This window comes from Silurus meridionalis, chromosome 9 (assembly GCF_014805685.1).
Source record: "Silurus meridionalis isolate SWU-2019-XX chromosome 9, ASM1480568v1, whole genome shotgun sequence".
NCBI classification, from domain to species: Eukaryota; Metazoa; Chordata; class Actinopteri; order Siluriformes; family Siluridae; genus Silurus; species Silurus meridionalis.
In genome coordinates this window covers 4,463,133-4,486,489 of record NC_060892.1, presented here as the reverse complement: position 1 = coordinate 4,486,489, position 23,357 = coordinate 4,463,133, and the positions used below count along the sequence as shown (strand labels likewise).

General features: G+C 41.5%; 1 protein-coding gene across 19 annotated transcripts in view; it reads right to left on the bottom strand.

Annotated features, from left to right (window-relative positions):
- The window catches only part of ptprsa (protein tyrosine phosphatase receptor type Sa), a 191,319-nt gene that overhangs the window by 142,368 nt on the left and 25,594 nt on the right, over positions 1-23,357 (bottom strand). For all 19 annotated transcript variants that reach the window (XM_046856810.1, XM_046856812.1, XM_046856814.1 and 16 more), the window contains exon 2: positions 1-25. This exon is cut by the window's left edge and continues 162 nt beyond it. The gene's annotated coding sequence lies outside the window, so the exon portion shown is untranslated. The remainder of the gene's footprint in view (positions 26-23,357) is intronic.

The following is a 23,357-nucleotide window of genomic DNA, read 5'->3' as shown; positions in this document are numbered from 1 at the left end:
GTCGGCACGCTGGACGTCAAGCACTCTGGAAAAGAGAGAGAATGAAAGAGAGTCTGTTAGCGGAGGTGTTTGCACTTCTTTATCCGCAGGTACTGGTGATTTACGCTGAACAGGAGGCTTTTTATGTAATACAACAAAGCGCTTTTCGAAAAAATTTACTAATAAAAATAAAGCATTCGCAACCAAATATCAGTCAAGAAACACAAAAGGAATTAAATCGAAACGTAACATCGTTTAGGAATCATATTTATATTATTGTTTTAAACCTTTTTTGAAAAGCATTTCAATACATCATACTCTGTTAATGTGACATCCAATTGGATTTGTAGTACCTCTGTAGAAGCTGATGGGACACATCGCGCAGTGACACTGTGGCTACTCGCTCCGTACATAAAAACACAAAAGAATCCATAGCGCTAGCGTCAGCCGCTAATCAGGAAGTGGTAAGCGGCTAATGCTAGCACTATGGGATCTTTTGCATTTTATGTCTAGCGTCAAGAAAATTCCATTGAATAAAGGATGGAAGGAATGAAGACTTTTGTTACAGTATGCTGAAATAAGTTGAACAGTTAAGTAAAACATCTCTTTGGAAAATTTTATATTAAATGTAAAACACACACGCATACACACATCTGTATTTCCCAAATGGGGAATGTAAACTATTTAATATTTTCATTCCCGTATTTTGATTAAATCAACTTAATTTGTGCCAATTTAAACGATTACTGACTGTAATCAATATAATAAAAATTTACTGCATTAACTTGATTTATTCTGTTTTATTTTTATAAAATATTGTAAAATATAATTTTATATATTATTTAACCAAGCAGGCATTTTATTTAAAATAGTTTACAAAATGTAAACTGTTGATATTTACAACTGTTAATAATTAATAAATTAATAACAAATAAATTAATAAAACAATTTTACTTAAAAACTGAGGTGCGTAACGACCCGTGAATTGTGTCCACAGTTACACCCCAATATATATAGATATAGATAGAGAGAGAGAGAGAGAGAGAGAGAGAGAGAGAGAGAGAGAGATACTTCATACAGAATAACCTTCCCTTTCTTCCTTAGCCAACGTTTTTGTCTCAGGCACAAAAAAAGTGCACTAGCATTTCAGCTGTATTTAAAGTACTTGGCAGCTTGATGGTTATATTATCTGGACCTGAAACTACAGCACAGGTGTGTGAATGTTCCTGATGTATACAATGTATATCTACACCGACCAGGCGTGACATTATAACCTGTGAATGAATAACACTGATTATCTCTTTATCACGGCACCTGTTAGTGGGTAGATATATTTATTAGGCAGCAAGTGAACATTTTGTCCTCAAAGTTGACGTGTTAGAAGCAGGAAAAATGGTCAAGAGTGAGGATTTGAGCGAGTTTGACAAGGACCAAATTTTTATGTCTAGACGACTGGGTTAGAGCATCAAAACGGCAGCTCTTGTGGGATGTTCCCGTTCTGCAGTGGTCAGTATCTATCATAAGTGCTCCAAGGTAGGAACAGTGGTGAACCGGTGACAGGGTCATGGCCGGCAGGGGCTCACTGATGCATGTGTGGATGAAAAGCTGGCCCGTGTGGTCCGATCCAACAGATGAGCTCCTGTAGCTCAAACTGCTGTCAGCAGAAAGTATATATATCTATATATAATTGCGACCCATGGGATACCTCATGTTTATGTGATAATAATCCTAATCATCTCTACTTTTTAAAAACACTTTAAAACACTCTCAATCTCTCTCTTGGTGTTTTAACACATCGCACCGAATTGATCCTTCATTGCTTTCTCACCTCTCGCTCTCTCTCTCTCACACACACACACACACACACACACACACACACACACACACACACACTTTCTCTCTGCTCTTATCTCTAGATCCCATTATTCACTAATCTGCTAATCTTGTAATTACAGAGGCACCTATTGATATTTCTGCTGATGAACAAATTGTTATTAATCCTTGGTGAATGACTCGGCTGGCAGGGTACGTTGTAGAACGAAAGACACGAAATGGTAGTATGTGCGCTTTTAGAAACGATGCTGAGCACAAACACATAAGTACTGAACGCTTCCATGCTGCAGATGCATGCTGCAGCTTTCTACAAGCTAAAACTTTAGTCACATTCAAATTATAATTATAAGTCAGGCTAATCTAGAGTTTGCTATCCTAATAAAAAAATAATGTATATAGAACTTAATTAGCTACATAATCGAATTTTTAGGCCAATCTTAGCATTAGGTGAAACTGCATATCAAAAAACTTTAGCTAATGCTTTAAATGGCCCAATACATTGGCTATACTAGTAAAAATTAGCTTGTGTGGTAAATGTTTCTGGTGTCAGTAAGTTTAACGGTGTAATGTTCGCAATAACGAGTTAGCATTAACGAGTTAGCATTAAATACACACTATCTGAAATGTGCAATAAATGGTCATGATGTGCTAAATCTGAGCATTAACAAGCTAAAAAAATGCATTTAATTATAATCTGTAAAAAGGTTTCATTTAACAATGTTGCAAAGTGTTTTATCGCTTACTTTGTAGCAACTGTAAATCCCTGACTTCCTCACGTTACTTTCTCTCTCTCTCTGAGAAAACAAAGTGCAAAAAAAATGCTAAAAAGCCTTACTGACACTGGAGACTCCTTCCAAAAATTAGCTAGCATTAAATCAATGCTAAGATGTTTCTATTGTATAAAACCAGTGTTTTACACAATATAAGAAAAAAAAAACGCTAGCAGCAGGCTGAGAGCTGACAACGATGACTTTATTGCTGCACTTTACATAATAAGTAGACATATACACACACACACACACACATTTAACACACACTTTTGTCGTCTTTACTTCCTTTACCTACCCGGAGGGTGCGTTCCAAGCACTGCACTCTTACAATAAGCCTTTTATGCTTTCTCCCTTGAGATCAGTGCTCAGCACAATGGCTACACACACATACCTACACACACACACAAACGAATGCACGTGTGTCAATCTGGCCCTTTGTTTGCGAAGCCTATCCTGAGGGCCATGCAATCGCAGCGTGAGAGTGAGGGCCTGCTGACAGGCGGCGCGTAAGCAAGCAGCTCGCTGTCAAAGCGCACAGCAAACACCTGCACTCGGCTCACTTTTACAAAAGACGGCAGCGGTGCAGCGCAGGGGTACCAGGAGCCACGTGCCAAGAGAGCAGGAAGTGACGGTCGGGTGTGAGCCAAGGATATACGAGGTCCTGCGAGTCTCCAGTCATGTTTAGAGTTATGTGCCATCTTGTTAATCTCCATTCAAGTGGGAGGGGCTAGATAAGATCTGACTCCACCCCCTTAAATCCTTGTTGCAAATCCAAAAGTCCAATTGGAGGACCTGGACCTTCTCTGATTCCCATAACCCAAACCCTCAACCCTGCAGCATGTAGAGCTTCCTCAAATGTCTAGACTTGTTACTCTACACCCAAGTAGGAGGATTGGACTGGACACCCCCTGGATGGCGGACTTCGGCACCACGCAAAGAGATGTAGTTTTCAAAACATGGGAAGCCTCGCTCACAGCTAGCTTGGTGTCCCAGGAAAGAAAAAATTCAGACACTGTGTCATGTTCAGCTGGTGCCGATCATCCTGTTGATGACTTGCACAAACGTTTGCACCTCTGTCAGCTGGCGCAGGAACGATCTCATGCTGGTTTGCAGGTGGAGGAAAAATGGAGGAGAGCCGGGAATATCAACAAGCATGCGAACGGATGCATAACAACGTTGCGGATTCGGTTTCGGAAAAATATCGACACGATTTGACTCATCCCTCCAGACGTCACAGAGCAGGAGATGATGAAGAGGGTCACTTTGAACAGTGACATCACGGGATGGAGAACGAATGAACACAAGGCAATAGGCTGAAGGTTTATTAACACTGCATCACATGAACATCACTTTTCCAGGGTATTTTTTCTAGTTTTTCATTGTGAGTTTCAGCAGTCAGATGTAATCAGTGCCGCTCACGCTGACTCACCGGGTGCCTAGTCCTGCGCATATACATGCATTATTAATGCTAACATGTTTGATTGGCTGAGAGTGAGAGAGAGAAAAGGGAGAGTGTGAGGGAAACGAAGGGAACGAGAGAATAAAACGTTAAAAGGAAAGTGCGAGTGTGTCAGGCCACAGAGATACACTCCGAAAAATGTTACTCCAGTAAAAGTAAAAGTGTCCCTTTAAACTTTCATTTGAGTCAAAGTACAAAAGTATTTGCCCTCAAATTTACTTAAGTATCCAAAGTACTATGATTCATTATGGCTATAATCTCTCTCTCTCTCTCTCTCTATACCTCAACTGTACAGACTGTCGCACAACTCTAAATTGCAGTACACTGTTCTCACAGTATCCTCTCTGGCTCTTATTTAAAGCCAGTCCTCAAATTGAGGGGGGGCTGGCAGGACCCCTTGGGGGGTCCCTAAGATTATTTTTAGTAAAAAATTATATGAATTACACAACAATTGGGGACCGCTATAAGACTTGACTCAATTCCAGCACTGTTTAAAGCCATAGTACATCCTCGATGATGTAAAACTTCACTCCCTACACTATTAATAAAAGTTTTTATCCACTCAAAAATAATAAGGATTTCGGAAAATGTAGTTGAGTAAAAAGTACAATATTTGACTTTGAAATGTAGTGAAGTTAAAGAAAAAAAACTATTTCTCTCGGGAGTCTATCTTTTGGCATCGTCGTGCGTTTAAAAAAAAGTTTTTTCTCCTGATGCCGTGCAGCCCAGAACACAGGTGAGGTACGTTTTTTTGGTCTAATGTTATGGGGTCCAGTTTTTTGGCTTGAAGTTGTGAAACCGGGAAAAACCCAGGAAAAATTTAAGCCGCGGGATTCAAAACATGAGAAAAAAGTAGAGGCTTATAGTCCGAAAAATACGATATTATATATATACATATATATAGGTGTGTGCTCTGTAACATGTGATCAAGTGCAATGGCTGCTGGGAAATCTAGTTGCTGGTAGGAGAATTATCACCAGCAAGCCAGAATTGTATTTTTTTGTCTTAAACAGCAAGGTGTTGGGTAAAAAAAAAAATTGGAGATACAGATTTGGAACCGCAGAGCCTCTGTGCTGTGTGTGTGAGGCGTCGACGTTAATGTGAGTTATGATTATGAAAACTGCAGAGCTATTTATCCTTAGGGAGAGAGAGGCGCTGACACATGGCAATGTTTTTCTGCTCTGCCTGGGGCTCAGACCTGCAGGCACTACGGGACCGTGTGTGTGTGTGTGTGTGTGTGTGTGTGTGTGTGTGTGTGTGTGTGTGTGTGTGTACACTCATTTAAATGGAAGGCTTGTCGTGGTCTTGGACCACAAAAGAAGCCAAGGAAGGTCTGTGCATGCAGCAAATATGCATATGAAAATGGGAACATTACAAAAGGAATGCAGCATTGGCACCAAGAAAAGAAGCAGATGCAGCAGGAAGACAAACACGGGAAGAAAAGGAAATGTGTGCCTGTCTGTGTGATGTTTTTTTTTCTTCATCTCTGTGTCCCCATGTTGATAGGAAAACGTGGAATAATGTGTTGAAGTTTTCTCAAAGAAAGGTGTACACTCAAAAATAGAAATGGTGTGTTGTGTGTGTGTGCGTGTGTGTAAGCCTTAGGTAATAAGGGTAAAGTCAGAAGCCAGGTTGTGGTCTCTTGTGTATCAGATCATGTGAATGAGACAGAACAAAGTCATAACGAGCTTCCAATTAAAAACTCCTAATTCAGCGCTCTAGAGACTGACTACACCCCTACCCCTACCTAGAGACTGCTAACTACAAGTGTGTATCTGTCTGTCTGAGACAACAAGGATATGCAGTCTGGGTGTGTAATCAAATAATTTGAATCCAGTGCTGTGCAGTATAACACAACACAGGTGTGTTCAGCAGGGCAAGAAAACCACGCCTAAGCCACACCCTGACTCACTATAACTGGTGAGCAACAAAGGCCACGCCTTCTTCTCTGGAACTGTCAAATACAGAAATCACGCCTTCCACACTGAAACTGGCAGGCACAGAAAGGCCTTCATCCAAATTGGCAGGCACAGAGGCACACCCCCTTCGCTGAAACTTCAAAACAGAGTTCACATGTCTTACACTGAAACTGTCACAGAGCCCATGCCTTCTTCACCAAAATCGGCAGGTAAAGCAGCCACACCTCCTTTACTTAGACTTCCAGATATAGAAGTTTCACGTCCTTTACTGAAACTGATAAGTCATGCCTCCTTCTCTGAAATTGGCACGTCCATAGACCACACCTCCTTCAGTCAACCTGACCAGCAGAGAGGCCATGCCTCCTTCATCAAAATGGTCAGGCATGGACCATGCCTCCTTCACTGAAATTGGATGGCATAAAGGCGACGCCCTTTTAACCAAAATTCCCAGGTATAGCCCACCCCTCCTTCAATGAATCTGGAAGGCAGAGAGGTCCCACCTCCTTCACTAAGACCGACTGGCAGAATTTTACAAAATGTTGCTATGGTTAGAATGCGGCACTCTTACCGCTGCGGCCCGGGTTCGATCCCCGGTCAGGGAACCAACCCCAGCCATTAGGGTTGCACAAGCCTTAGTGCCGGTCCCAAGCCCGGATAAATCAGGAGGGTTGCGTTAGGAAGGGCATCCAGCATACAAACGTGCCAAATCAAACATGTGGATGGTCCGCTGTGGCGACCCCTAATGGGAGAAGCCGAAAGAAAGGTTTTTTTTGCTATGGAGCTTAGAGCCAGCCATGGTACGGTGCCCCGGGAGCAGAAAGGGTTAAGTGCCTTGCTCAAGGGCTCAACAATGGCAGCTTGGCAGTGCTGGGGCTTGAACCCCTGACCTTATGATCAGTAACTCAGATCCTTAACCACTGGACCACCACTGCCACTGAATCTGATCTGAATTTTTATGTTCGTTTTCAATGTCGGCTTGTCGGAGTTTAGAAATTGGTAAATGCTGTGAGATCTTTTGTTTCCATGCCATTAAATTCTCAAACCTTTCCAAATTCTAAGCACTGTGTCCATACTGCTACATTCCACAAGGCTATGTTTGCTTTTTCTTTCTCATGTAAAGTATATTATCGAATAAAAAGGTAGAGGAAGGTCATTTTAAAGCCTCAATCGCCGTGCCTAAATGAATCGATGAAGCAGACAGCATTCATTCTTCCACTGACATAAAAACCCAAAGAAACCCAAAAAGCCATTAAATGAAATGAGGCAAACACGCCTAATTGTGCATGAAGCGACTGTCGATTGTCCTTAATGTGACTCGGAGTGCGGCACGAGGCCAAATTACTTCAGGTTGTCATGTTCCTCTAAATCACTGAGCAGGTCCCACTTTGGGCCGGTTACTCTCCAGTACGTCTCCATGGAGTAGATGCGCTCAATTAAACAAGAGAGCTGGGCCAAATCAAATCAAATGTGTACTCAATGCTAGGGTTGTAAAGATGAGTTCGTGTTGGAAAGCACCATAACTCGTAAAAAAACGAACCTGGAAGTTAGGATACAGATATCGATACGACAGCGCGATGAAAAGTCATGAGATAAGACAGCTGTACAAGACTAGCTACATGATACAGCTTGCTAACAATTGCAAATCATTGCATGCCTTACCTATAGCAACCCTAATATTAGGCTAAAATCAATTTTAACGCAAAATTTCCATAAAAGTTCCATATGTAATATGAATGATTTATATTATTATATTAATATATTTATACAAATGAAGAGTTCAATTGTTGTAATCGTTTTATTTTTTTCTTCTTCTTCTTCTTCTGGCTTCTCCCATTAGGGGTCTTCACAGCGGCTCATCCGTCTCCATACCCCCTGTCCTCCACATCTGCCTCTTTCACCCCAACTACATGTCTTCCCTCCATAAATCTCCTCCTTGGCCTTCCTCTTTTCCTCCTTCCTGGTGGCTCCATCCTCAGCATTCTCCTACCGATATACCCCATGTCCATCCTCTGCACATGTCCACATGGTGTTATTTTTTCGAAAATTTATTTAGAATTTTTCAAAAGAGTCTTCAGTGTCAGTGCTTTGTAGGATTAGTACATTTTCTCTCAATGGGGTATCAGGACAGAGAACTTTTTCTGTGAAGTTCTCTCTGTACTTATATATTATTAATCCGAATCAGAAAAGGTTTTCCTGCAAAGTGCCCTCACACCGACAAGGAATGTGTTTTGATGACAGAAGCTTCTACGGAATTTAAATTAAGCATGCATCTTACTTCTGTGCATCTTACAGATCTAATATACAAGTAATTACAAACAACATAAGCTAACAAAATAAAAAAGCCTAACGACGAAGGGATTAAAAAATGCAACATTCAAGAGTTTTACATTTGTGGCATGTGGCATGAATGTAAATCTATGTAGGTCTAGATAGACTTACATTTATCTCATTTATACAACTGAGCAAGTTAAAGGCTGGTCCGTGAAAATATTGTCTGACATTAAACCGGTCCTTGGCGTGAAAAAGGTCAGGGACCGCTGCCGTAGAGTACAGAAGGAGACTGGGTCCATGTTGGGAAAGAGGTAGCTAGTGGTTAAGAGGTTCAGATTTGATCAGAAGTTTGGGAGTTCAAATCCCAGCCCCACTAAGCTGCCACTGCTGGACCCTTGAGCAAAGTCCCTAACCCTCAACTGCTTAGTTGTATGAATGAGATCATTGTAAGTCGCTCTGGATAAGAGCATTCGCCAAATGCTATAAATGCAAATGTTGCTATTCTCATTTGTAAAGGTTAGTAGTAGAAGTTGTAGTTGTAGTAGACACCTCTCAGGATCAGGGGGTGATCTGTGTCTGCAGTAGATGGGGGTCACAAGTTTGATGGCCTGTGAGCAAAAACAATTTTTCAGCCCTGAAGTTATGACTCTCCTGTAGCGTCGTCCTGATGGTCGGAGTGTAAAAAAAGGCTGTGCTGGGGGAGACTGTTATACTTGATTGCTCTCTTGAAGACTCTGAACTGGTACAGGCTCTCCAGTCCCCCCAATATGTTCAGTAGTAATTGAAAATATTGTAGTTGTTGGCAATTGACTGATATAAGAAGAATCATACACTTTGGGCTGTGCCTTTATAGGAAAAGGGGATACTATTTGGATAATAAAATGAATTTTAACATCGCATCACACCACCATGGATTATTGTTCTGTAGCAGTGCAACCTTGTTGTTTCGCGTACCGTCCTTAAACCTTCCATCCTTTTCTATTAGAGCGGCTGCCGCTCATGCATTCGGTGTTAACTAGACTCCGATCTTAACATTAGCAACAAAGCCGAATCAGTTCACATCGTACTAAAATTAGCATTGCCGAGGACAAAGGGGACAGTGATCCGAGTAGAGAGCTCTACACACCACGGCTGCTCCATGGCTTCTCACACATCCTGCGCTAAAACAAAGAGGGCGGACGAAATTGCTCTTTCGTTTCTGTCCAATTATCAAGGACACGCAGCTTCCTTTGGTGCCCACTCGCTCTCTCGACTCCCTGACCATGGTTGTAATCTGAGACACCTGGAACACACACACACACACTTGCGCGCACACACATCTGGCTTTTATCTTGGTGCCAGACTTAGGTGTGTGTGTGTGTGGCTTCCAGGTGCCAGCATCTCTCACAGCGCTCATGCTGCCATTTTGAATCGCGTGCCGAGATGAAGAACGTCCTCCTTCAGGGTGCCTGCTTGAGTGCCTGCCAAAGGTCCGTACCCAGCGGGCAAAACTGGTGGATCAAATACACCGGGCCCCAACCAATCAGCAGCGGCGGTTTAGTGCCCAGCAGCCATTTTCTCTTCACGCTCACATTGTTAGCAGACCGACTGACAGACTAAAGGCCTATTCACTCTTTCCACACAATGAGAACAAATATCACAAAAGTGGAACATTTGACGAGATTGTTTTTTTCCCAGTTGGATCTGTAGTTCAGCTGTTTGGACAAAAAAAAATCTTTTTAAAGAAATGATTGTATTTCATCACAGAACGGGTTTTGACAGATTTGATATTGAGTCCTTGACATGTTCACAGAAATTCATGCTTTTTAAATCGAATCTTATTAAAATCTTAAAATCTAGTATAATGTGCTTCAATTTTTCAAACAAATCAACCAATCGCATTTAAGATCCAGTTCTATCTATAATAAACTGAAACGCTGTCCATTACGCTAACACACTATAAGAATGATTTATAGGGAAAATTACTTATTAAATATAATAAATAAAGTTAATGATACTAAAATCCAGTTTTACAATTTGAACAATTGATTATTATCATAGGATTTTTTCCCTTTGAAGTTTTCAAATGAAGAGCACACTTCCTTCACATCGGGCCTAAGAACATCCTTTCCTCGGGAAAAAAATCACAATATCGCACGACCACTTGATATTGAGTTCTTGAAATGCTCACAAAAATTCATGCTTTTAAATCTAATAAAAAGTGTCTCATTATTGAAAAAAAAAAAACTTTGGTACTCAAATCTAATTGGTTGTGCTGACTGTCATAACAGCCTTTATAAAGCCACTGTGCGTTGCGTTCATTGTTTTTTTATTTTTTTATTTATCCGCATTTGAAAAAGTAAATGTGAAGTACAATGCCGTCATTCCTTTTGTGATTTAGTGTTGAAAGCAGGGAAAAAAAGGAAAAGGCGTTTTACTGTTTGAGTGCACACATAAAGAGAAAATGACTAAGCTGTGAAATCTTTCCATTGGTTTAATTTTTACAAATTTTACACCAAATATAATCAATGCCCTAAAAGGAACAATATTTTCAATCTAACATTCAATCCTGACCTGGAAGTAAAAGTGAATTTCATTGGGGGTCTTTTCTCAGGACGAACTGTTCACTCTGGAGACATTGGCGCAAAGGTTGAATAATATAATACAAATTAGAGCAACGTGTTCAGAGATTGCAAGCACACACACACAGACACACACTACTCACAATCTACTATAAGAGAGAGAGAATAGAGGACATGAGAGGAAAAATGAGGAAGAAAGATGGACGCTAAAAGAATGATAAATCAGGTGTGTTTATCACTGTGATGGATACCAGGAGAGAATTCTTCTGCCTTGTGCCCAGTTTTGTGCCAGAGGACAGGCTTCAGAGCTACTGTAAGAAAGCAGTGAAATTAGTGGTTAAATGGACAAATGAATGAATAAATGAATGAATGGAATGAAGCGGTACTTTACAGTGTGGCCATTTGTCCATCCATCCGTTGATATGGCGTCATACACTTGAAATTAACCTTCCTGACTTCCGGAGTATATCTCAGGAAGTCTAGTATAGAATGTACTAGGACAGGGGCAGGGTGGGGCCTAATGGGGGCAAGATAGGACCTGGGGCACAGGGTTGTCTGGAGATTTTGTGTGTGGTATTACATTGTAATAGACATGTGCTCAGCGAGAGAGAGAGAGAGAGAGAGAGAGAGAGAGAGAGAGAGAGAGAGAAATAAACTAAAATAAATAATAAAAATAAATAAATAAAATAAAAATCAGAAACGTACACGGACCCTATAAACTTACCATTTACATGTGCTTAAATTTTTCGAAGAAATCAAGCAATCGCATTCAGGAAACAATTCTACCAGTAATAAACATTGTCCATTATGCTAACAGACTATAATAATTATTTCAAGGGAATATTCATAAACTATAATTTGACCATTAAATTGTTATCGTATTGTTTTGTCTTCCCTTAGAAATAAGTGACTAAATGGCAAACATCCTTCACATCGAAGCCTAAAAACATTCTTTCCCCAGATAAAATCACAGTATCGCACAGGCTCATTGTTTTAATCCGCTCTTCGTTTTTAATCGGCGTGAGTGGAATTGTGTTCAGGGAAATCTGATGGTTCATCATGTTTGCGTTCCGTAAGCCAGAAGAAGCCATACTGAAACATTGGAAATGTTAATACATACAACATGCAAACAAGCGACATCCTGCAGCTTCTTTCATTTCGAGCCACGGGAATCTTCTAATGGCATTTCCAATCACACACAAACACACACACACACACACACACACACACACACACACACAAACACACACACACACAAACACACACTTACGCCTAAAAACTTAAAACAGCTCAGCTTGCATGTTGAGGACCGGCACAGATTTACATATATCTGCATTTGTAAATGTGGGTTGCCATCTTGTCTATAATCCCCACCCCAACTCCTGTTCTCCTAAAAAACGGACTGCAATATACTACTAAGCAGTCATCAGGACAGACTACGAACCACACAAACACTGCTGTCCACAAAAGAGTGAATGCTGGTACATTAGGGAGATGACAAACACCGCATCAAATTTTTTATTTTTATTTTTTTGCAAGATGCCCCATCTTTTGTTTGTTTACTGAGGCAGAGGGATGATCTATGGAGGATCGCTGGGCTGCAGATGGGCCACAGAACTAGAGAGATTTCGATTATGAATTACACACACACACACACACACACACACACACACACACACACACACACACTACTTACAATCTGCTACGAGAGAGAGAAGGGGACATGAAAAAGAAAAAGATGAAGAAGGATGGACATTTAAAAAAAGGTAAGTTAGGTGTGAATGTACATAAGGATGGTGTGCACTGTGATGGATACCAGAGAAGAATTCCCCTGCCTAGCACCAGTTTGTTTCCTGAGCTTCAGAGCCACTGTGATTACTGAAATTAGTGAATAAATAGAAAAATAAATAGATTTTAAAACAGGTCATGAGTTCAATCCCTGCACCATCAATCTACCACTGTTGGGCCCTTGAGCAAAGCCCTTTTACACTCAACTGCTCAGTTCTAAGTCGCTCTGGATACAGGCATCTGCCAAATGCCGTAAATGTAATTATGTTGTGGTCATTCATCTGTCCGTCCATTTAGATGATGATATACACTGAACTTGAAAATCATCTTCCCAACCTCCTGAGTAGGAATTCCAAGTTGAGGGGACATTTATGTTGGTCTCTCCAAGGTGGAGGTACAGATTAAGCTAAAGGCTTTAATCAAATAAACCATAACTGCCCCAATCTGTACACACATGACATGAGATGGCTTAGATTGGCTAGCATAAAATCTGATGAATAGTATAAAGGAATAAAAATCCTTCCTTTTCACACTGAAATGAAAATATTTGGGGGGCAGATTTTAACCCAAAATGTAAACCATGAAACTGAAACAAGTGCCTATATTATATATTTTTTTTTATTTACAATTTATTAATTATATAGATTTTCATGATTATTACAGAAATAAAAAAGGACTTAAAGTTCAGTACTATTTTACATGGAGTGTTACATTTGTTTTTTGATCCAGTATCCATTTTAAAAACTTGATTAAAAGGTTATCTTAAGTACGACCCAACCTAGCTATCGGTATCAGTGAAATCCACTATCAGTCGACTTCTAGTACTAATTAGTTCGCCACCTCTAAAAAAAGTTTCACCGCTCTCATCCTTAATCTTGTTTGGCATCAGAGTCAAGCTCAGTCAGATCCTCTCCAGGTTTCCGCTTGCTGGTGGGCAATGTGAACAAGATGGAGTATAACTAATAATATACCCTAAAAATTTCATTTGGGCTCATCAGTCAGCCTTTGTCTTTCATCTGCCTTCCCTGTGGGAGCTCCAAAGAGATTGCCAATGGATTGCGAGATCTTTTTTATTTTCCGATGGAAAGTGGATTACAAACTGGCAGGGCTGACCCATGAAGAGTCACTGTGACAGGCCTCATCATAAGGGCAGATCTTCTGGAAGTGACTTGCCTGGCTGGCAGAGACTGAAGGTATTTCAGAGCAGCCAGATATCTCCTGGTGCACTGGGTTTAAAGGTTGTGGATACTCTTTGAAATGGCCTGACCTCTGTTTCAGTTCAGGGAGGATACATTATAGTCAAGCTTCATTTAATTCCAGACTTGTTCAAACACATCAAGACTTGGCAAAAGAGTGACATCAAGATCTGGCCTCCATCCAGGAGTACCAGACACTGAGATGAGACGAGAGTGTTTATAAAGAGCAAGTATAGCCGGTCTGCTGCTAACCGATGCTACTCTTGTCTGCTTTGGGTTCAAGGAAGGCTCAAGACACTTTCGCTTCAGTTCACCAGAGAGGGTTTATTAACAGTCTCACCCACCATTCAACACTCTGCTTGTCTGTGGATTAATGTCAATAAAGTGGATAAATCACTCATGGGCACTTTGTGACAACGCACTCCTGTTTAATACAACACTTGTTAGCTGGCTAACAACTCAGATCCACATTAACACTGCATACGCGTGATATATCCTCCCATTCTAAATCCACTCGCACATAAACCATACAACAGAACATCTCATTTCGTCTCAGAACTTTTTACAACGTGAAATCAAGTCGATTTACCGTTTACTCCCTTCAGCGTATTCAACGCGAACTGACGAGAGGCGCACTTTGAAATGCCGTCAGTATAACGGCAAGAGCGAATTTCTAAATAAATGTCTCTTCACAGCGAACAGCAAAATAAGCACACATTTTACTCAAAGAAAAAATGGAAATAATTCAGTGATACAATGAGGATTTTAGTGAAAAAACGAATTATGTATTACATTTATATTGCACTCATAACTCGTTACACGAGCATTAAGACGGCCAGATTATCCCACTCTGATGTGATGAAACCAGAGACCTGCTTCTATGCAAAGCATCCACTCCTCTGGAAACTGGAATTACATGTTTAGATGTTGGCGCTGCATCAGCGAAATTATGAGAATTATGCAAATCTCAGATGGGGGGGACTGGAAATCTGATGGTAACCCCTTATTTGGACACCTGGCAAACTGATTGATTTAGCAAGGCTGCTCAGAGAAAGCTAGACTACTGTAATTATTTTTGACACACAATTACACTGTCACTCACTACTACTGACAGGAGAACGTGAAGCGTTAGAGATGGGGATTCCATTAGCATAGCAGTGCAATGCACCTGTTTAGCATATATACCGACTTAGCATCTCTGGCACGGGCAGCGTGTCATCGTAAGCTGGGTCACGTCAAAACCGGTGCGCATCCACAAAATGAAAGGAGAACAAAAAGACTCGGACTAGACACCCAAGCAATCAGGTCTTTGGAGGAGACAGGTGCTGTCTTTAAGGCCATGTCACACTTCACAAGCACTTTTTAAAATTCTGTCGATCTGGCGGAAAATAATGGGGGTAGTGCAAACACAGCTGTTAAATGGACTGAGGAAAAATAAGACAGTGCTTTGGCCCTTAAGCGAGATCCTTAACCCCTCAGCAGGTTGGAAAGAGTTCTAATGCTTGCAATTGTGGGTTAGTTTGTGAAAAATAAATAAATAAGTTCAGAACTCTTGTCTCTCCGTATGAAGTAATGTTTACTCTGGAAAGATGTACAACAGGGGAACCAGGATTTTTCCTAATAAGTTAATATACAGCCTATTATGATCATGCTTTAAATAAAAGTTTTTGATATATATTTTAAACATGCATGAATAAATTTAACCCCTTGTGACAGATTTAAGTTTCACTTTCCGTGATGCGTGAAACAGCGGCAGGAATTTAAATGTTGAAAAATGTCTGGGAGATTTTTTAAAGGTATATTCTGCTCTAATTTAACTGTGTAAATTAATTTGTTTCAACTATGTAAATCCTTAGACATAAAATCTACAGGTCAAGGCATTAAGTTAATGTTAAAATCAACCATGAATCTTGTACAGGGTGGGATTTTCCTGAGATTTTCACACACAAGTCATTTGACATAACAGAATGGTGCAAAAAACAAAAAAAACTTGAGTGGGTAACAGTTCTAGTCAGTTCTAGAGCAAAATTGGTTAATTGTTTAATTCAATCTGGCTCCTGATCTGGCAACCACTGCTGGGTACTTGATCAAGGCCGTTAACCCTCAACTGCTCAGTTGTATAAATGATAATGTAGGAAGGATACAGGAACTATCTCACTCTTTACAACTCAGCATGCACTGTTTGCATTCCGGGATGCTTTTCTGCTCACCACGTTTGCAAAAAGTGCTTATTTTACTACATAATTCCTGTCAGCTCAAAACAATCTAATCATTTTTCTCTGATCTTTCTCAGCAATAAGGTTCTGGAAATTCTCAACCATGGCTCCATCAACCATGCTGGTTGTCACAGAGATAGCATTTTCCCTCATTTAGAGGTTTGATATTAGCAGTAACTAAAAGTCTTGACCTGTATCTACACTAATGTATGATTGTATTGTGCTGCTGCCACTTGATTGGCTGATTGGATAACTGCACATATGATCAGGTGTTTCAATTTAATGAGGGTATAACGGATAAGTTTTCAAGGGGTGATTGTGACAAGTGACAGGTCTTTCTCAGTTGCCATGTTCTGGATACAGGACACAATTCCTCTGAAAACTCGTAATTTCTTCCTGTTGTGTTAAAAAGGTATATTTCTCTTAAAGAGGCATTGCGATCAACCTGTTTTTTGATCAACAGCATTTAGGCTATTAACGCATTGTTTTTTTCAAACGTCTCCTGACTGGGCTAAATCCGACCACACCTCAGACTAGTTTCAGGCTTGCTGAAGTGAAGGGGAATTAAGGCTAGTGTTTTTTTTTCTTCTTCTTCTCCTCGTTTATTTCTCTGCTGCTGTAATTACATGACAGGGTTGTGGCAAGCGGGTGTGGAGGCTATAATCACATTCTAGTCGAGACCAAGCTTGGGAGAGAATGCAGAATCGGGCATGTACGAAAAGGAGCACGGGTTCACGGCTGGGCCAGGCAGAGGCACTCAAACCAAAAGACAAGTGTTGAAGACAGAAAACAGATGGCCAGGTTTGGGGCTCAGTCTCCAGCTCCTAACCTTTCCTCTGACTCAGCCTAAAAAAACACCCAAAAGCCAATAAAAAAAAGAAGCTCTTAAACCAGGTGCTGTGCTTTTTGAGCTCCATAGTGCTGATCGTGCTCTTGTAGACTCTATACAAGAGGGGAGTAGTGGAGGAAAAAGATTTGTGTCAGAGGTATCACGACCCCAGTACTCATATGTGATAGTGCCAGGGTCTTGGCAGCAGTACGCACTGGCCCTTTACCCAGAGGCCCAAGCTCAATTCTCTGCAGGGAAGAATCACAGAGGGAAGTGATTACAGTTCAGACTGTAATATATTCCCCAACGGCCAAAACAAGAGGTTGAAGGGACAGCGGGTGCATTTGTGTGCCACTTCTCTGTAAACAACCTCATACACATGAGGCTATTGTTAAATCCGGGGACGTGTGGGCGGCACATGAGGGCAGAGTGTGTTCCCGATCCCAAACTCAGCCACCGCAGCAGTCGGGGCTGTTTTACCATGCCTCGAAAAAAATCTTCCGACTACCCCTCTGTTTCTGTTTCCCCGTAATAGTGCCTCCTGACCGCCTGCACTGACTGGGAGGCCAGAGTTGAAGGGTCAAACAGCTGGCAGAGCTCCACCAGACCCATTTGGCTTTATGGTACCGCATTCCTGCACGGCATGACTCGGGAAGAAAGCTGCTACTTATCTTAGGACAGTTTTTCCCCCTCTGCTGGGCAGAATTTTCAAGATTTCATTTGATAAGTTTCTCATTGGTCTTGTTGAAAAAAAGTATCTTTTGTTTAACATACATATTTTATACATCAATTTTACTTTTAGTATATATTGTCACAAAGCAACCTTATGAAAATCCAGGTCTAGATTTCAAGCCCTAATAAACAATTTAGAGGCAACAGTGATGGGGAAAAAAATCTGACATGACAAAGAACCATTGAGAGGATCCAGATTTTAAAAAGGGGACCCATCTATCATTAGAAATGGACACCAAATCATCTGGTGTCAAAAAGACACCAATCTGTCGAAAGCATGTTGACAGGGTGTAAGTGCAGGACAGTCTTTCATTACAACAATAGATGACCAATTACAGCTGCAGGTCGGTCGACAGAAGGTCAGTGATTTGACTTGCAATTCTTTTTATTAGGATGATGATAGCGATACGATTTATAGTATTTGAAGTTTTGTGCGACAGGCACAAAACGGTATGAATGGGACTCAAATCACTGCTATGTTCAAAATATTGCCTCTGATTACAGGAGTGCTTTGTATTCCTGTCACAAACATTATTGTACAATTTGCCAAGTAAAAATAGCCATTTTGAAAAATCTTTGTCATTTCTTACCCTAACTCTAACCCTATTCCTTATACAACAGGGTACTGCATTATAAAAAAAAGTACATGTACATAGGTTGCTGTTTTGCTAAATGATGTACTGTCAATTGTTAAATAATGAACAAATTAGAGTATACTACCCTGTACTGATCAGTCTTTAAGACTCCTGTGTAGGATAGACCATGCCTCAAAGATAATTTCAAGTTACGATGGGGTCATCACAACGCATCTCCATTGTAAATCGGGGACTACCTGGAGATGTAAATGAGTCCGAAAGAATGAAAGAACAAATAAATAAAAATGAACAGAAGCGGTTGGGCATTTAAGAGTGATAATGGTTGAAAGAGAAACACCACAGGTGCTTATTCTGCCTTGTTTTTTAATTAGAAAGAATAAGCACCTGTCTTGTTTCTCTTTCAGCCATTAACACTCAAACGCCCAACCAACTACAGTTGCAGTTAATCCTCAGAATTGGGAGTCTGTACCCACATAAGAATGAACCATTGCCTGTTTTCTTATTCACCGCTGCTGTTTAACTAGCCCTCTCACCTGATATAAGACCTGATGAGGTGAGTAGAGCATGAACTGAGAGAACAGACTTCAGCACCTAGTCTATGAAGTGATCTGACAGCTCCTCGCATTAAAGCTCAGCTGAGCAGCCACGCGAAGGCTCCCTCAAGCCGAGCCCAGCTTTTCAGCAGGGTTAAAAAAGGAACAGTTACAAGGAGGGCACAGTATACCGGCGAGCTTATTGCTGTACCGTCCCTGTGTGTTGGCTACGCTCAATTGACTAGCGTCACGGAAACAATAACCAGCAAATAAAAAGAGAAAAGACAAGGAGAGTACATTTTATCCGGCCCTCTGCCAGATGGAGTTGAGCAACAACACAGAGAAAGAGAGAGAGCATTCAAGCCAATTGTACCAATCAATCATTCCACCAAGCAAAAAGGGGGATGCTCCAGTTTTTTCCCCATGGGGCAACACAGTCTGATTACACACTGATCAATTTTTCATTACTGTAACAATCAGCCAAGCAGCGAGAACGGCTGGGAACTGATCCATGCACTACTGTGTGACCTACAATTAGTGACTGTGCTGTTAGCTCAGCTGTTCGCCTGTGAGGTCACACGGCCCACCTCGGAGCTCCAAATCTAGACACACACAAACGCAACAATTAACTTTCTCTATTCGAACCGACACCGAACATTAGGCTGACTTCAATCAGTCTTGTTTTATTTCCTGGATGTTTATTAAGGAGGCGGTTTTGCCCTGCAATGCATTTCTACTCTGAGAATTTCAATGTTCTCTTTTATGTTAGGATTCCTGTTTCCACACAGTCAGGAATGTGAACAACCCAAATAGGATACTTATTTGAAGCACTGGTACACTTTGGATCACCTCTCCAAGCCACAAATTTAAAGTGGATAACCAGCTGTGTTTATTAGGAAAAAAAAGGAAAAAAACAACACAACCTTGGGCATTCGTGTGCTTGGAATTTTATTCCCTTTTTCCCTCTCCCTCTCTCTGTTATTTTGGCACAGCTCAGAATTCCAGCTCAAAGCACCGCTTGCCGAGAAGGGACGAATTCAAAGCAAAGTTTCTCTGAAGCAGAGCTGTTACAATTCCCATTGTCAACTCCTCGACGAATTAAAAATAAAAGCCCCTTGGTGCGTTTGAAATGTATGCAGGCAGCACTCCAAGTTTAAAGAAAAAAAGAAAAGAAAAAAAGCGAGCGCTCAGGGAGGGTAGCTGAGTGGCGTTACGTGGTGCCGCTTGAAAGGACCCAATTGTTAACTTTAGAATGGGGCTGTCGGTGGATAAGTGTATTTGCTTGGTAAACATGTGACGCGAGTGCTGTCTCTTTCCATCTGTGTGACTGTGGAGGAGAAAAGTCTTTCTTTCTGAAGAGAAAAAGAAGGAGTGTTTTTTTATTTTTGAAGGACCCGGTGAAGAATGAAGCCTGCAGCACCGCTAACAGCCTGATCTGTTCAGCTGTCGTCAGCGGCACTCAGTAAGACACCGTCTGCTCCATATGGCCTGATCAGATCCGCTGTCTCAGGGGAGATATGTGTGAATGAAGGAGTGAGGGAGAGAGAGATAAATAGGGAGAGAGAAAGAGAGAGACCCCAGGTAGGTTGATGAATAGTATGATGATAGCAAGGAAATGCTTGTTTTTGCTACCTGAGGTTCAAAATCTAGCAAGGTCAATGTGGTTAACAAGGGATGCGTACAGCCAGCAGTTTAGCATCCTTTCCGGTGTATATCTAAATCATACTGCTATAGATGTGGTATATAGCGTTCCCACAGGGGCTCGGATTCCATTCTCCCCTTCAGGCCATATAAAACATGAACATATTCTCTGACAAAATAAAATGAAATAGATTTCGAGAACCACAAACATGCAGCAGGTCCAGTCTCCATGGTTGTGCCCTGAGATCTGGTTAAAGTTGCACATCTGTAATCTCTATCTCCCCATGGCCACATGGGTTTCCTTGGGATTCTCTATTTTCCTTCAACCCATCCCTAAAAGGGTAGCTTGGTGGAAAGACTTCTGATTGGACGGTTTTTAAAAACCAATGTAGCTATCAACCTGCACCCACAATAAACTGTCTTGCACCTACATAGCATCCTTGGGAGGCAACCATGTCCCTTCCCGAGCAACCCAGAAGACAATCACCTTGAGGCGAAGCATGGCTTCCCGAGCGGGATCAGTCTCCCCCTTCCCCTGCATACAAAACAACAGGAAGGGAAAAAAAAAACACCTCACGAAAACAGCCGAAAGAAAATCAATAGTGTTTGGCAGCAAAACCGCCTGGCCACTCTATTTAGCAAAAAGGGCACCGTCAACCCACACCAAAGGCCACCATGTAAATCACATTGAGCACGATGCAGCCCTGGTGAAAAAGACGAATCAAGTGGTCGCAACTCTTTTGGCACTGATCAGCAAAGCGCTGGGAGAATTGTGCAGTCGGGTGTGAGCGAATGTGGAGGATAACAAGACCCGAGAGGGGCGTCCGGGCCAACCTGGTGGGTTTCAGGCCAGTTTAGCTTGAATGCTAGCATACAGTATGCAAGGAAAACATTGAAGGCTCCTACACAAGGTTCTGGTTTAAAAGTTTGTGTTGTACCGGAACAAAATTTCAGACACGGGAGCTCCAGAAACACATGGTGCAATGACCTGATGCTGATTGCTTACAGACCCTGTGGTCTAACAAACATGGAAACAAAGGAGATATAATTTACCTCCTATAACATTTATACTGTTTCATAAATCAGAATGTGGTGTGTGTGTGTGTGCATTTGTCACCAAACAGCAGGTAAAAGTTTCTCAATTTTCACAGATTTTTCTAAATATGGATCGTGTCCAACTGAGTGTCTAGGGCAGGTTTAATGTGTGTGTAGCGTGAAGTGTGTGTGTGTCTCCCCATGGAAATGTAAACCAGCTGTGGTATTCTGGGGGCTGATCTGTTGGAGCTGATAACACTGGGCCTTTTGTCCATCCGGTCTGAACCCCTGACCCTGTCTCCCACTGCCTCATTCTTCACCACTCACACATTCATACCCCCTCTCCTTTTCTTTCCCTCTCTCTTTCTCACTCTCTCCCCTCCTTGCGGTCTTTCTCCCCCTCTCTCCAAAATCTCAAGCTCACATTCTGGTCTCTGTCTCTCTATTTCTCTTTTCCCCTCAATCCTCTCTCTGAATCTCACATACTTGTAACTCAAGCAGAGTAAACGAGTCTGAGTCGGTGGGCGGAGCCTGTCGAACTCACACACAAACACGAAGCGGAGTCGCACAAACATCGTACTGACTTGCATAAACACACTAAGTGCTGGCCTGGTAGGACGAAGATGAGAAATATCTTGAGAAACAGAAAGAGAGGTAGACAGACCAAAACAAAAGAAAGAAAGAAAGAAAGAAAGAAAGAAAGAAAGAAAGAAAGAAAGAAAGAGCGATTTCATCCTCAAGATTTAGATCTCAGACTCCTCTCACTAGCTCTTTCTCCTTCTCACAATTGTTCGTTCTTGTTCTCGTGCTATTCCTCCTCCATCTTTCTTGTCTTTCAGTCTCCTTATCTAAATGTCCATCACTTCCTCCATTATTGTTTCCTCCTCACCTCCCCCTGGCTTTCTTCCATTAAGCCAAAGCAGAGAAAGAGAAAGAAAGCACCAGTGAGAGTGAAAGAATGAGAAATGGCTTTATACAAATGGGGTTTGTGCAAATATTATAGTCTGTTGGTTAACAAATTACAAAGAGATCACAGTGTGCCATTGTTTATTCGTCCATCTTTCCCCCTCCCTCTTTCTCTCCCCTCGTACCCCATGGCTCCACATAAAACTCTAAAGCTTTTCAATGAATATGTGCTACCTGTGTCCTTGGAGGCCCCCCAGTAAACCTTTCTACATGCAAAATTTGGCAAACCGAGTTAAAACCAATCTCCATCTTAGCTTTGAATCCGGCAATAATATGATAATAATCCTGCTTTATATTTAACGTTATGGAAATGAGGCGCCACATCGCTGTTACTCATGGACACTGTGTACATCGTTCAGTAGCCACGCAGTAAGAACGTCCAAAGTTGGCGCGATGCAATGTTGGCGTGTAGTTAACCTTGGAAGTGCTGCTTATATTAACCTTTAAAGAGAAGTATTATGTATGGTGAAGGCTTTCAGCGCCTGAGGCGATTTAATCGCGCAGGCAATCCGACCAGTTTCTCCGTTTCCGCGCTTAAGACTTTCGGTTTGCGTGTGCGTTAGTGACCCGAGTGGTCAGCAATTCCTGCTGCATCCTCGATTTCGAAATGTTCTGATGGAAAGCGAGGGGACGCCAAATGGAGTCGAAGTCAAATACACGGTGGGGGGTCTGCCTAAAATGGGACTCGATGAGGCAGCCGGTGTGTGTTTATGGACGCCGTTTCATTATTCTGGTATTTAAAACGACAAAAAAAGGTTTTGCTGTGGAGGGAAACTGCAAATTGGCAATGCCTCATCCTTTTCAGTGGGATGAATCAGTTTTATAGAAACAATCCCAGGCAGCTTGGACATGACCAGAGCAATAGCATCCGGTTATTGATATTGATAATGAGATGCATTACACTGAGTTTATTATGAGTGTCCTTTCTTTAAACAATTACACTTCCTTTTCTTTCAACAATTCGATCGGCCAAGACTTGTCTGGTGTCCAGTGTTTGCTGGGTTTTTATATTCAGAGATCAGAGGATAATGTA